General features: G+C 52.1%; 1 long non-coding RNA gene across 1 annotated transcript in view; it reads left to right on the top strand.

The window, feature by feature from the left end:
* LOC128134958 (uncharacterized) overlaps positions 1–12,545 on the top strand; it is a 32,308-nt gene that overhangs the window by 13,663 nt on the left and 6,100 nt on the right. The window contains exons 2-3 of the long non-coding RNA XR_008232886.1: positions 6,557–6,984; positions 10,693–11,763. This is a non-coding gene — a long non-coding RNA (uncharacterized LOC128134958). The remainder of the gene's footprint in view (positions 1–6,556; positions 6,985–10,692; positions 11,764–12,545) is intronic.

Genomic DNA, 12,545 nt, shown 5'->3' with positions numbered 1-12,545 from the left:
TCCAGTGGAGGTAGGAGGACAGAATTAGAAGAAGGGTGCATAGGAGATCAAGCTATGGGTCTTTGTAGATACCTCTACATTATGGTCTCAGCCATGGACTCCAAATTTCAGCTGACAATGGTAACTGGGTTGTTTCTGCTCATGAATGGGAGCACAGGAACAATTTAATTTCCAGTCTTAAGTTTTCCAGTATGACATGCATGCTGTAAAGAGGAAACTTCACCAACACTAGGCCATGAGTTGTGTAATGATAAAAATATCAGCTTCCCACCCCAGGTCCCAAACTTGGGCCAGACATCTCCTCAAACCTGAGGGGATTTCCTGGCTCCGAGTGCTGCTGCAATTACTATAAAGGACTTTGTCCATTCTCCAGAATAGAATAGAATAGTTCAGTTGGACGGGACCAACAACGACCATCTAGTCCAACTGCTGTCCTTTCAAACATTCAACGTCAGGAGCTGGGAATTACAGCAAGCCAAAGCTCCTTTTTCCTCTGAATTCACTGGAGTTTCAAGGAAAACTTACCAACAAAGGAGGCATGAAATCCCTGGCACTGGTTAGGACAAGCTGGACATCTCCCTCACTGCTATGGCGCTGGCGAGGAAGCCCTCAAAACTCAGGCACTGACATTTCCATGTTGGCAGCCCCATGCAGTGGGTTGGGAATGCTCACAGGAGTGGAGGAGCACAGCCAGCAGGGCAGGGAGGAGGATGCCGGGCTGCCTGGGGAGAAGAGCATGGGAGTACCGTGATGAAGATTGGTGATCTCAATGGTTTATGCAAAGTCATACAAGAAGCTAAAAACTCAATGCAATTGAAGCTAATTACAGCTTTAATTCAAATTCAAATGCCAAATAAGCAACGTAACACTCCTCCTGTTGGATTTGAACAATAATCCCTCTAGTAGTGCTTATTTATAACATCGTTTAACACCAAACCAAGCAGTAAACATAGCTATAACGACTTGTTTAGGAGATAAGAACCCATCAACCAACAAAGTTAGTGAAAGGTGTTTCCATAGGGAAAACAAGGCAAAGACACTCCGGTAATTCCCAGCTGGTTTCCAACACCCAGGGTCGTTGGAGGGAGAGTTGCACACGAAGATAAATCAGTAAGTTCAGTGACTGAGCTACCAAAAGCCACGTTTGTCTGGCAGAGGTGAGTCTCTACTTAAGAACGGAGGGGACAAAAGCATTGAAAGAGCAAAATAGTTTATAGAAGGGTTAATTCTGTATTTCTTAGCCAACTAAGGACAGTTGGAAATCAGGGCAGATGAGTTAAAGAAAGCTGTGGAATAAAAATGATCCAAGGAAACGTGGGAAGGTGAGAGCAGAAGCAAATATAGTCCCAGCATAAGTTGTCATGGGTAATAGACCATCAGGAATCAGGCTCTAAACAAGTGACTTCTTCCATATCATTAAAATTGCAGCTTCTATGATTGCCTTTCTGACATTCAGATGCTGGAGTGCTTCATCCCCATCCTGTATTCGTTTTGAACACGTACAAATGATCGCATTAGGGACAAAACACAGCAGAGTCAGGCTGGATTGGATCAGCAGGATGCTGCTCGCTCTTCAGTCGTCTCCCAAAGATGCTGCAAAGAATAGATATGCAGATCTTCAAGGGACTTCCAAAACAGCAGCGAGTGGCATCTTAATTTGATTATGGAAACCTGAAGAATAGGGTGGAAGAATGAGGACAGTATAGTAGCATTCAAGAGGAAAGCATGCCATTAATTCAATAAAGTAACAACTGCTCTAATCAAAGATGTCTGGGACACCAAATTGAGCAAAGGTAGCGCAGCTAATGATCTGAGTAATAAAAAATGGAAAGCTGAAGTCTTCATTCTGTTTGTGTGAAGCTGCTATATCTTGTACCTATATCAAACATGCAGCCAGAATTATTTCATAATAAAATCTGGGCAACCAAGACCACCAGAGAGTATGTACTTGCCGGGAGAGCACATTGGCAGTGCGGGTGCAGATGTGCTTAGTGACTCAGAGAAAGGAACTGTTGGCTTTGCTTTTCTGTTCAGGGGTTGGTCTCTCCAAACTCCTCCAGGAGTACAGGAGCTGTGAGAGGCTCTGCACAATACCCAGTCTGTGCCTGCCCAGTTCAGCTCACCTGGTTGCATCATCACTTGTGTGACATCTTCCAAAAGATGAGGCTGGACACAGAGATCTGAAGCATTTTTACCCATCTGATCTTCTGTTTCATTGCTGTTAAATGCTTTCACAGATGTCCTGGTTGACATAGGTCTTTTTGGTCGGCAGGGTTTCATGGGGGCATGTGACTTGCATATCAATAACTTTCCTCTTGGCAGGCCTTTTAACTCCTTGCTCTTCCTTTCTCCTCGAAACTCTCCCGGGACTGAGCTTTGGTCTGTGTTTGGTGGCATGGCCATTTTCTTTTGGCAGCTGGGAGAGCTGGAGCCACCAGACTGCAGGACTCTCGCTGCAGACAGAGCTGATCCTGCTGTCTGCCTGTTGGGATGCTCCCACCACTTGCATTGAAGCCTAGCCTTCCCAGGCGCACCTCTGCCTTCTGGATCTCATCACACTCGCTTTTTGGGAAAGTGCTTTTCACTAGCCCAGTAAATACCCAGACCCCTTTCAAAATTGAGCATGTGGCAGGGCATGGTCTCCTTTGCCCTTGCCTTCCCTCTCTGAGTGTATGGATCTCACGCAGCTTGGTTTTCTAATGAGGGACAAAGTTGGGGTCTCACCTCCCTTCCTTGCAAAGAAGTGTCCTTGCTGGGGGACATCCCTGACTGGATCCTAGAGTTGCACAGCGGGGACCTATTCCACATGCTCATTTCCAGCCCCTTCTTCCAGGGGTCTCCTTGTCAGTCCCAAAGCCACAAGAGGAGCAAAATGAGGGCTTGCATTTCTACATCCCCTTCCAGAACCGCTTCCCTCCAGCCTAGTCAGGAAGCTCTGCAACATCTCTTGTCAGCCGCAGGCTCAAGCATGTGCCCCTTGCTCCTGTCTTCTGCCCCACACCCAGTTTTCTGGGGATGGCTGGCACATGCCAGATGCAGGATCTCCAGCCAAAACTCAACAACCCAACCGAAGGCACAGCAGATGGGTCCCTGGCCAACAGCAAGGCAGAAACAAAGCTCTGAGCCCTGTGCACCTATCGCAGACCCCATCCTCCCCAGCTTACCTGCTGCCACGGACGGCCTTGGTCATCAGGACAGACCCTTACGATGTCTCGCAGTGACAGCGGCAAAGCTGACCCTGTACACAGGCGGGTCCTGCCTGAGGGTGAGGGTGTCTGGTCGATGCACAGGTTACTCTGTGCTGCCTTATGGAGTCAGGCTGCCTTCAAGAGCCATTAACACCACAGCAGGGAGAAGGCAACAACAAAAGGCTCTGAAGCCGTCCCTTTTGTACCTGGGAAAGTCCTCCCTGGGCTGGGGGTGCCAAAGCCTGCAGAGACAAGGCTCTGGACAAGAGTGAGACTCTCACAGCTGAAAAATAAGAACAAAAAGGAAAAAAATCAGAAGCAGAAAAATGGCAAGAGCCCCTGCAACCTGACTGGGATGGTTTTAACACCCAGGTAAGAAGAAGAAGAAACCAGGCTCAGAGGCCAGCGAAGGTGGTTATAAAGGAAGGAAAAACGTGTGGCGTGAGCAGCTCTCTGGGTTCACATCCCACTCTCTTCTCACCTCACTTTCGCTCCCCAGCCTCTGTCCCCCAGGACACACTGCTGTCCTCCAGCCCCATTCATCCCACCTCCCCCAGCTCTCAGCAGGACCTTCCCATCCCTGTCCCCTGTTGTATCCTCTGCCCTTGGGACCTGAGGCAGCATCTCCTGGGCCATTGGTGCTGGTTGGCTGGCCATGCGCACACTGGTTGGCCTGGTGGTGATTCTAGAAGATACTGGTGACTTCATGTGGCAGCATTTCTTTGGAAATATGGGGCAGCACTGTGGGTCTTTCTCTCAGGCTAAGCCAAGAAGCTTCACAAAACCTCTTACCACTTTTGAGAGTTTGACTATTTTGTCCAATTCGGTTGAAATGGGACCAAGCACTTGGGAAGCTGAAGGCTGGGACAGCCAGCGTGACCACGTGAGCCTTTGCTCATTTGTGGCAGCAAGCTAAAGCCATGGCACTACATGTAAACTGGAAGAGGGGCCAGTGGATAAGCAGGAGCTGGGAGCAGGGAACGAGGATGAACTGGCAGGAGCTGCCAAGTTGCTGATCAGACGTCAGTACCTGGCGAAGTCAAGGGTTGCTGGAGCTGTACAACAAGGAATTGGAGAAAAGTCTGTGTCAATTGACATGATCTGGGGAAGAACAGACTTCCTCCAGCTCATCTGACACATTTTTGGAGAGGATGAAGTTTGGCCAATGATGAGAATAGCTCTGTGGCAAGCTGCTTTGGAAGTGCCTGGTCTGGTACCATGCAACATATTGATTCAGAAAAGAGCAAAAGAGAAGAATAAACTGCTGGATGTTTAACAAGCCAAACCCTGGCTTCGGAACATCTTCCAAGCAGGGAGTCAGCTCCGGCAAGTTGTGTCTAGGTTGTCACCTTCTCCCGCTCCACCACTCACCCACTTTTTAAACTGAACATGGAAATCAACAGAAAAACGGCAGAGTTGGAGGCAAATGTGAAGATGTGAGAGCAGCGGCGAGGGAAGAGGGCAGGTCCCGCTCTGCTAGTACAAGGTGCCCAAGATGGACAGCAGGGAAGGAAGTCCCCTGGGAGGGGAAGGATGAGGAAGGTCTGGGTGAGGGTCCGGAGGACCCCGCACTTGCTCACCTGGGCTGCTCTCAGCGGGGCCGATGGAGGCACCGACAGTGTCTGCAGGGTGCAGGGAGTGAAGGGGAGAGCTGCCATCCTTCTCTGTCACCCACTGCGGGGGACAACAGGCTGCACCGCACAGAGCTCACCTTGAGTGTTGAAGGCAGAGCCCTGGTAACTTCAAAGCAGCAAATATGTACAAGATAACGGCAAGAGCCGCAGACCAGAGAGGAATGGGAGAGTGAGCATCCCTTCCAAACAGCCAAGGAAGAAAAAAAAAATAATCAAAACTAGCACGTTGGCTAGAAGGTGCTTTACAAAGTATTTATGAGGTGTGCTCTTTAAAAATGGATAAGCTGTGCAGTGAGGCTGCAGAACTACTGCAAGCGCCAGGGACAGGAAGCTTTGCTGCCCAAGGAAGGCCAGGATGAGCGAGCCTGTGCTTGGGGAAGCAGCGTGCGCATCGTGTCCTCGCTTCTGTGCAGCCCCCAGCGGGCTGCGGGACCTGCACTGCCCCTGTTGCACTGGTTTACTCCTGCTCAGGATCCGGATTGAAAGGGAAACTGTCTTCCAGCTCCTTTCTCCAGGAGCTGGAGTAGGTCCTGACAGCAGGTTCATGTCCCACCTATCTTGAGGGGCTACTGCGTCCAGGGTGAACCTGCTGCCGGCTCTGCAAAACTGCCTGCTCCCTGCAGGGGAGGGCCGGTGTGCAAAAAAAGGAGTAGGCTTGGACACGAAGCGGAGGAGCACTGGACACTTTCTGTCTTCTGCAGCAAGATGCTGCAGGCCAGAACTGGCCGTAGGCTGGGTGAGCCAAGAATAGCAAAGAAAAGGTACAGCGTGCTTGGATGCAGCTTTGGAGGTGGAGGATGAAGAGCAGGGAGGCAGAGTTTTGCAGGGCACAGATGAGGGTTGGCAGGCAGGCTGGAACCAGCATGTTGGGCCAAAACAGCGGCTGGGTGAGAGCTGCCGCGCCGTACGGAGACCTGCTGGCTCCTGTCACCCCTTCTGCAGCGCCTTCACAGCCCGGGTCTCTGGCAGCGGGATCCATCACTGCGCCAGCCATCCTCCCCGGGCACATCCCCATCCCACCAAGCTCCACGGCTCCCGGCACCGTGTCAGCGGTGTGAGTGCCGCGGCCCATCGGCACGGGCAGCGCGACGCGATGTGATGTGGAACAGCTGCTCGGTGCAATGCAACATCCCGCAGCGGGTGGCGGGGGGGGCAGCGGCATTGTATCCGCATAGGCTGGGTCCCCCCGCTTGCAGCCAGCCGACGGGTCGTGAGAAAAAGAGCAGCGCTGTCAGGGTCCATCAGCCGTCCCGGCGCTGACGGCCATGGGGGAAGCGGCAGCACGGGGAGCTGGGACAGCACGAGCGTGTGCGGCAGCGGTGGCAGTGGGAGGCTGGGTTGGAGGGGGACGGTCGTGGCTTCTCACCATGCGTGGGGACGGGACGGGGTCCCTAAGGGCAGGGGACATGTCCTAGCTTTGCGTGCTGCACTGGTGGCTGTTCTCACACTTGGACAAATGAAGCTCGTAAGAGGTAAGACAAGAGTGGTTTTGGGGAGGAGGAGGGTGAGGGAAAGCCAGCGGGGTCTGCCCAGGCACCCCATGTCCATGGGGGTGTGGGGAGGGCAGAGTATTGCCTGGCTGGAGGCTCCCATCCTGTTGCTAACCACAGGACCATGTAGAAAGCCAGACCCCTTGGAAGTCTTTGGGTCAAAACCCGTGTGGTGTCCCATTGCAATGAGGCACAAACGCACCATTTCTCTTTGCTTCTCATTTAAACAACCTGCTTTGTACAGGGCAAGTGCTCCAGAAGAGAAGGTGCTTCCAGCTGTAACAAGACAAGCATGTTGGTCAACAGATTAGCTAAAGGCATGGCTCAGCCTCTGATCAATCCAAGCAAAGAAAAGAAGAAAAAAATCACATATCGGTGGGTGAGATCCTGCCCTCTTGCCCTCAGCTCTGTGACAACGCTATGACAGTGCGGAGGAGTTTGTTTCAATAGCTGCTGTAGCAAACATCTGGAGAAAGCAACATGTCGGAATGCCTTTCTGCAGTTGTGAGCTCGAGCTGGGCTTTCTGCAACTGGAGCTGAGCTGGGCCACTCAGAGCATGCTTGCAGCATGATGGTCCCCCTGGCAAAAGCCACAGGAAAAATACCTGGAGGAGCCAGCACAGTGAAATTGCAACCATGGAGCACAGAGGCTCTCAGATTTGGTTGCTGAGGGTGAGTGACGGGGGCTGTTGGAGCATCCTGTAACTTTGCTGCAGGAATGTTGTCCCTCCTGCTGCCCTGGGGAAAAGTCCTGTACTGGGGCACTGCCTGTTGTTCACGTGCCAGTTGAAACGACCCCCAGACAACGGCCTTTTCTGCTGGGGCTTGTGTAGTGAGGAACAAGAGCTGCTGCTCAGGGAGGGGTGGACTCAAGGGAAAGAAAGTCCACCCCATCTCATCTCCATAAAAATATCTGCTTACCCCTCCCAGCTGCCTCTCCCAAGGGTCTGCTCTCAGCCTCACATGGGGATGGTTCCCAGGCAGGTCTGGCGAAAAAATCCCAGGTTACACACATGTCAGACAACCCCCCAAAAGGCCTCCAAATATTTTCTGAGGATCCTGGAGTCTTTATTGTGTCTTCACTCAGGCAATGTTCAACCCTCGCTGGCACCAGAAGAAATTTAGACTCCAAATGATGCCCCATGAATTTCACCTCCAAAAGACCAAAATAAATGGCATGCTGTCTCCTGCTGCTTGCCTTCCTAAGCAGAATAGTCCTTGTAATCCAGGGAAGCAACAAGGTCCTGCTTCATGCACGGAGAGCAGTCTGAGGAGTTGCGCTCTGAGCCTCCTACAAGGGAAGCTCAGCAGCTTGGGGACACCAGCTCAGGAGAGAAACATCCTCGTTTATCTGGGTGAATTGCTGTTGCTGTGGTTGCTGGATGGGCTGTGTGTTCTGGTTGTGTCTGGCCAAGCCTGGATGAAAATTATTTGTAGAGACCCTGCAGCTAAGCCCATGAGCAGCCTTTATAGTCTCACTTGGGACCACAATTTCCGTGCAAGGGCTGGATGTTTAAGCTTCTCCATACCTCTGTCTATCTGCTCCATCTTTATCATGAATCTTTTCACCAGCTTAAAGGGTGAAATCCTGTTGAGCTGGCCCATGACAGTCCAACCTGTAGAGATGGGTGAGACCTGAGCGACACAGAGACCCTGGCCCTTTTCCTGCAGGCCACTGAAGTGCCTTCAGGTGAGCAAGAACCTTCAGTCATTAGAAAGGCTGGATTGAAACTAATTGCCCCAAAAGAAAAAAGCTCCATGTGCCATCCCCAGACTCCCAGGCCTTCAGGATTTCTATGGGCAGCATGAAATTAGTAAATTGCTATTTGTGTGATTTCCTAGCCCCCTGCCCATAGAACATTTTTGTTCTGTCATATAATGCAAACTGCCGGGTTTGGCTGCTCAAAGAATCATAAGTAACTGGAAGGAGAAAAGCAAAATGTAACGTGGTCCCTGGGAGAGCTGCATGTTCCCAGAGCATCTTTAGGAACACAGCACTCACACGCAGAGCTGAGACAAACACCCTGCTGCAGCACTGACCCTTCTTTATCTGCTCCTCCTGAGCACATCAGTTTGCCCCCACCTCCTTATTGCTAGGAAAAAAAAGTCATGATTAACAGCCAAAATTTTTTTTTGATCGTGCTCAGCAGTCAGTACTGATCCCTTCTCCAATGAGTGAGCAGGGCAACCAGCCAGGGTCAAGCCCCTGTTACACTTGGTGCCGCGCAACGCTCCTCAAGGGACAGATCCAGCCCCAGAGCGCTTGCGACCTAAGTGGGTTGGGTAAGGGCATGCCAACAGGTCTGGTCACCCGGCTTTGGCGCTGGTGGTGCCTTTGCTGAGCATGGTACAATGGCATGGCACGGGCCAGCGGTAGAGGTCTCTGCTGGAAGAGTGAAGACATGATGGGAAAATGCCCATACATGCTGGTGAAAGCCCTGTTTGCCCCTCTCCTGCCCTTGTCTATCTTCTTTATTTCAAGATCACCCTACTCAGGTGCACTCTGTGTATTTCTAGTACCTTGCTCTGGCCAGCGCTGAATTTAAAGCCCCCCCCCCGGGTACAAATAACAATTCATGCCACTGAAACTGGGATGGACAAGCATCATTGGAAACAGTTCTTGAAAGCAACTCTGAGTGCAGGGATGTTCCTCCTGTGGCACTGGCCACAGACAGGGGAAAATGCTGGCTACAGACAGTTCTCTGCACCCCTTCCACTTTCGGACATGAAGCTGTCTTGTCCCCCAAGGAGCTCACCAGGTACCTTCGTTCCAGCCTGTTACCACCAGCGTTAGCAACAGGCCACCATCTCATCCACCATCACATCCAACCTGTGAACAAACGAGACCTGAGGTGTGGACCTCAAGTGATCGGTGGAAGATTGACATAGAATCATATGTCTCTGCAGAACCAGCTTCTCTTGACCACGAGATACCGCTGGAGAAACCTTTTTAGAAAGCCTGAATGTCCTCAACCTCTCCAGACACCTGTCCTTGACTTTGTTTCAGAGCAATTCAAAACAAAAGCTAGAAATTCCCCAGCAGCTCCTCTCTCACCAGAGCATGGCCAAAGGGACAAGCAGACCATGACAGCCATTAACCATGATGTGTTACTGCACTGCTAGTATTTGCTGAGATGGTACAGACAGGGCAGAAGACACAAGAAACATCTCTTTTCATCTGTGATAGGGTGGTGTCAGAGAAAAAGGAATGACGGACTGGACGCACATGCTGTAAAGATCTCCAGCAGATGTGTGTCTCCAGTGAGTCAAAGGAGATGGAATAATTAATGTCTCCTAGGGTGCGGTTCATAACTCAGCCCTCAGCAACAGGGCATGCTCCATCTTTTCAGGTGGTTCTATCTCTGCTCTGGAGGCTGAAGAGCTGGCGGCAGGCCAGGACCATGCTTTTGGGGACAAGGTTGTGGATGGGTACTGCTGGGAAGGGGGAGGCCAAGGCGGCTGGCTCTCTGATGGGTGCTAGTATGGGTGGCTGATCTACTGGGGCTGGTGTTAGAGGAAGCGTGTTAGTGAAGGCTGGTCTGGGTGGGGGCACTGAGGGCCTGGGGGAGGTGAGAGCAGTTGTCCCAGGCCTTGATGAGGAGCAGGTCTGGTGTTAGTGCGTGTGCTTCAATGTCCCTGGGCATCAGTTGCCTTCTTCTGTCCCAATGGACAGGGGACTCCCAGCAGTGCGGCCTTTGTGAAGAGCAGCTGGTGCTAACCCAGGCATTCATGTGTGTCCCACCACGCTGAAGAGGTGCAGAGGCAGCTCTTGAGGATTTGCAAACAGTGCAGGGTGAGGGAGGTGGGAATGGGCTCAGGGATGTGCAGAAGGTGTTCCTTCTCAGAAGGCAAAAGCAGAGGGTGGAGAAGAGCAGGAAGAGATGCTTAAGGGAGGGGAGGAAGGTGATGTCCTCCCATGAACTGTTCTCCCAGGTCCAGCCTTGTATACATGCGTATTAAACACATACCTTCCGCCCTGGCTTCTAGTTCCTGAAGGCAAATAGAAAGGGGCTGCCAGATTAGCATCCCAGGCAGCTGTGAGTGGGACAGTTCCCTAGCCAAACCAGGGAGATGCTGCTATGTTTTCCCAGCAAGCATGAAAACAGCCTGACAAGAGACTCATCTCTTGACCTTCATGCAGTGGACTCCATCCCCAGAGCCCTCCCACTGCCACCCCCACTCTCCATCCCAGTTAGCCTGGAGGTGCCTGGAAAAAGGTGAGGAGCAGGGAGGAAGAGCTCTGGTTCATTGATCCCATCTCTCCAAGGCACAGTAGGCACCTCGGCACCATTAGAGTGGCTGGTTGTTATTGTCGTTGCTGATTTCTGTACTCTTCTGCCTCTTTCTCCCTGACTGGTTTGGTGGCTCTGTCATTACCAGGTTTCCCCAGCTGCCTGTCAGGGTCCTACTGGCCTCAGTGTTGCCTCAGGCTCTCGGATAACAAACAAGGCACAGAAGAGTTCTTGGGCTTCCATGGCCTTAATTAGCTGGTGTCGTTTTAGGGATGTGTGTCCTGCTGGCTGCAAGGAGACAAAGACAGCTCAGGAGGCATCTTTAAATGCATCCAATTAGAGGGGGCTTTAGAGACAAGCAGTCAGCTCCCGAACGCACAGGGGCCCCTGCCAAAAAAACTCATGTCCTAACCGGAGACTGATGGCAAATTGTTCTTCCCCTGGTAAACGTGATCCTCCCTTCAGCATGACCTGCCACTGCTGTTGCTCTGCTGGCCTTCACAGCGTTGCTCCTGATTTTACAGCAGCACAACTGATGGCAGAACCAAGAAACCTGCAAGTGAATGCTAGCATACTCAAAGCTTGGGTAGATGTCGATACAAAATCAGTCTGTGTTTTCCTTGGGCTATGCATACCAGTCCTGGATCTCCAAAGGAACTGGTGTAACTGCTGCCTGGTGTCTCTGGACACAGTACAACTCTCCTGTCCCTTCTTCGTTGGTAGGATTCGCCTGTGTGATGACAGGATGTGCCTGATATGCCAAATTCTCAGCTGGTTTCTTCATGACCACAATCATCTGTTGCTGAGATGCAGCCCAAGGAGATACTTTCTTCCTAAGAAGCCATCACACATGAACATCCTCTGCAGGCTGTCCACCACAAGCACCCCCTCACCACAGCAACAAGCCCATTCCCAATAGGATCAACAACGAGAAGGCACCCTGAGGTCCCACTGAAAGTTCATGTCTCTCTGATTTCACACGGGCAACTCCATTGGCATTGAAGTGTCCTAAGTTATGACACCAAATGAGATGCCAATGGTGGAGCAAAAGAGGGATGTAAAAATCATGAGTGTTACAGGATGGACTCGGAAATGTGGTTGTTCTTCAACAGCAGGTGTTTGCAAAGCCCTTATGGGGAACTCTGCATCCCAATTGACCATGAACTTCTCCAGCCAAACATGAACATGCTCGGACTGCCAGAGCCTTCCTGCTTAAAAGGTGAGTTTGTCCCTTCTCCCTACCCACATCCTGGCTATGACAGGTCACCTCTGGTACCTGCCTATCCCTCAGGTCTGAGGAGGTCCCTTGGAGGCACCCATCCTCCACCACTGCCCCAAGCCCTTCCCTCACGGCTGCACCAGGTAGCTGCATCCACCACCATCCCTGCAGCCTCCACACTTCTGCTTCCCCAGCCTCCTCAGCAGAAGGCAGCTGGGTCAATAGCCTCCCCCAGGGACTGAAAACAGGCAATTAAAACCGCCTGGAAACAGGGTCACCATCACCATCCCACCCTCAGTCCCAGACACGGCGCTGGGGAGACCAGGGTCCACTGCAGCCAGGCTCTGCGGCGGCGGTGGCAGCCCAGCTCTGACCTCTGGCTGGACTCTCAAAGAGTTAATGCTGAGCATCAGCCATTAATATTCTCACTGATAACCCCAAATACCAGCACTGCACGGCTGTCGCTTTCATTAGCGCTGAGAAAATGAGCCCTTCAAAATAGGACAGGCGGCTAGGGGGGGCGTGGGGGAGGAGGGCTCTGGGGCCAAACATGCAATTTTCCGTGCGATTGACGGATATTAAACTGCCTTCCAGTGACGTCAGGGGTCACTTGGGTGATGGTGAAGGATTCCCCAGCCCCCCTTGGCCCTGAGCCCCCCAGCCCTCCCCAGGTGGGTGACCCCCACTCCGGTGCTGCCAAAGCCCTGCTGCCACCCGCGCCCCGGCACCGGGGTTCCGTGCTGGCCGTCGCCCCGAGCGGCCGCGTTCAGGGAGGTGTGCGG

This window comes from Harpia harpyja, chromosome 21, assembly GCF_026419915.1.
Source record: "Harpia harpyja isolate bHarHar1 chromosome 21, bHarHar1 primary haplotype, whole genome shotgun sequence".
NCBI lineage: Eukaryota > Metazoa > Chordata > Aves > Accipitriformes > Accipitridae > Harpia > Harpia harpyja.
The sequence above is the reverse complement of the archived record's forward strand: the minus strand, read 5'-3'. Positions and strand labels throughout refer to the sequence as shown.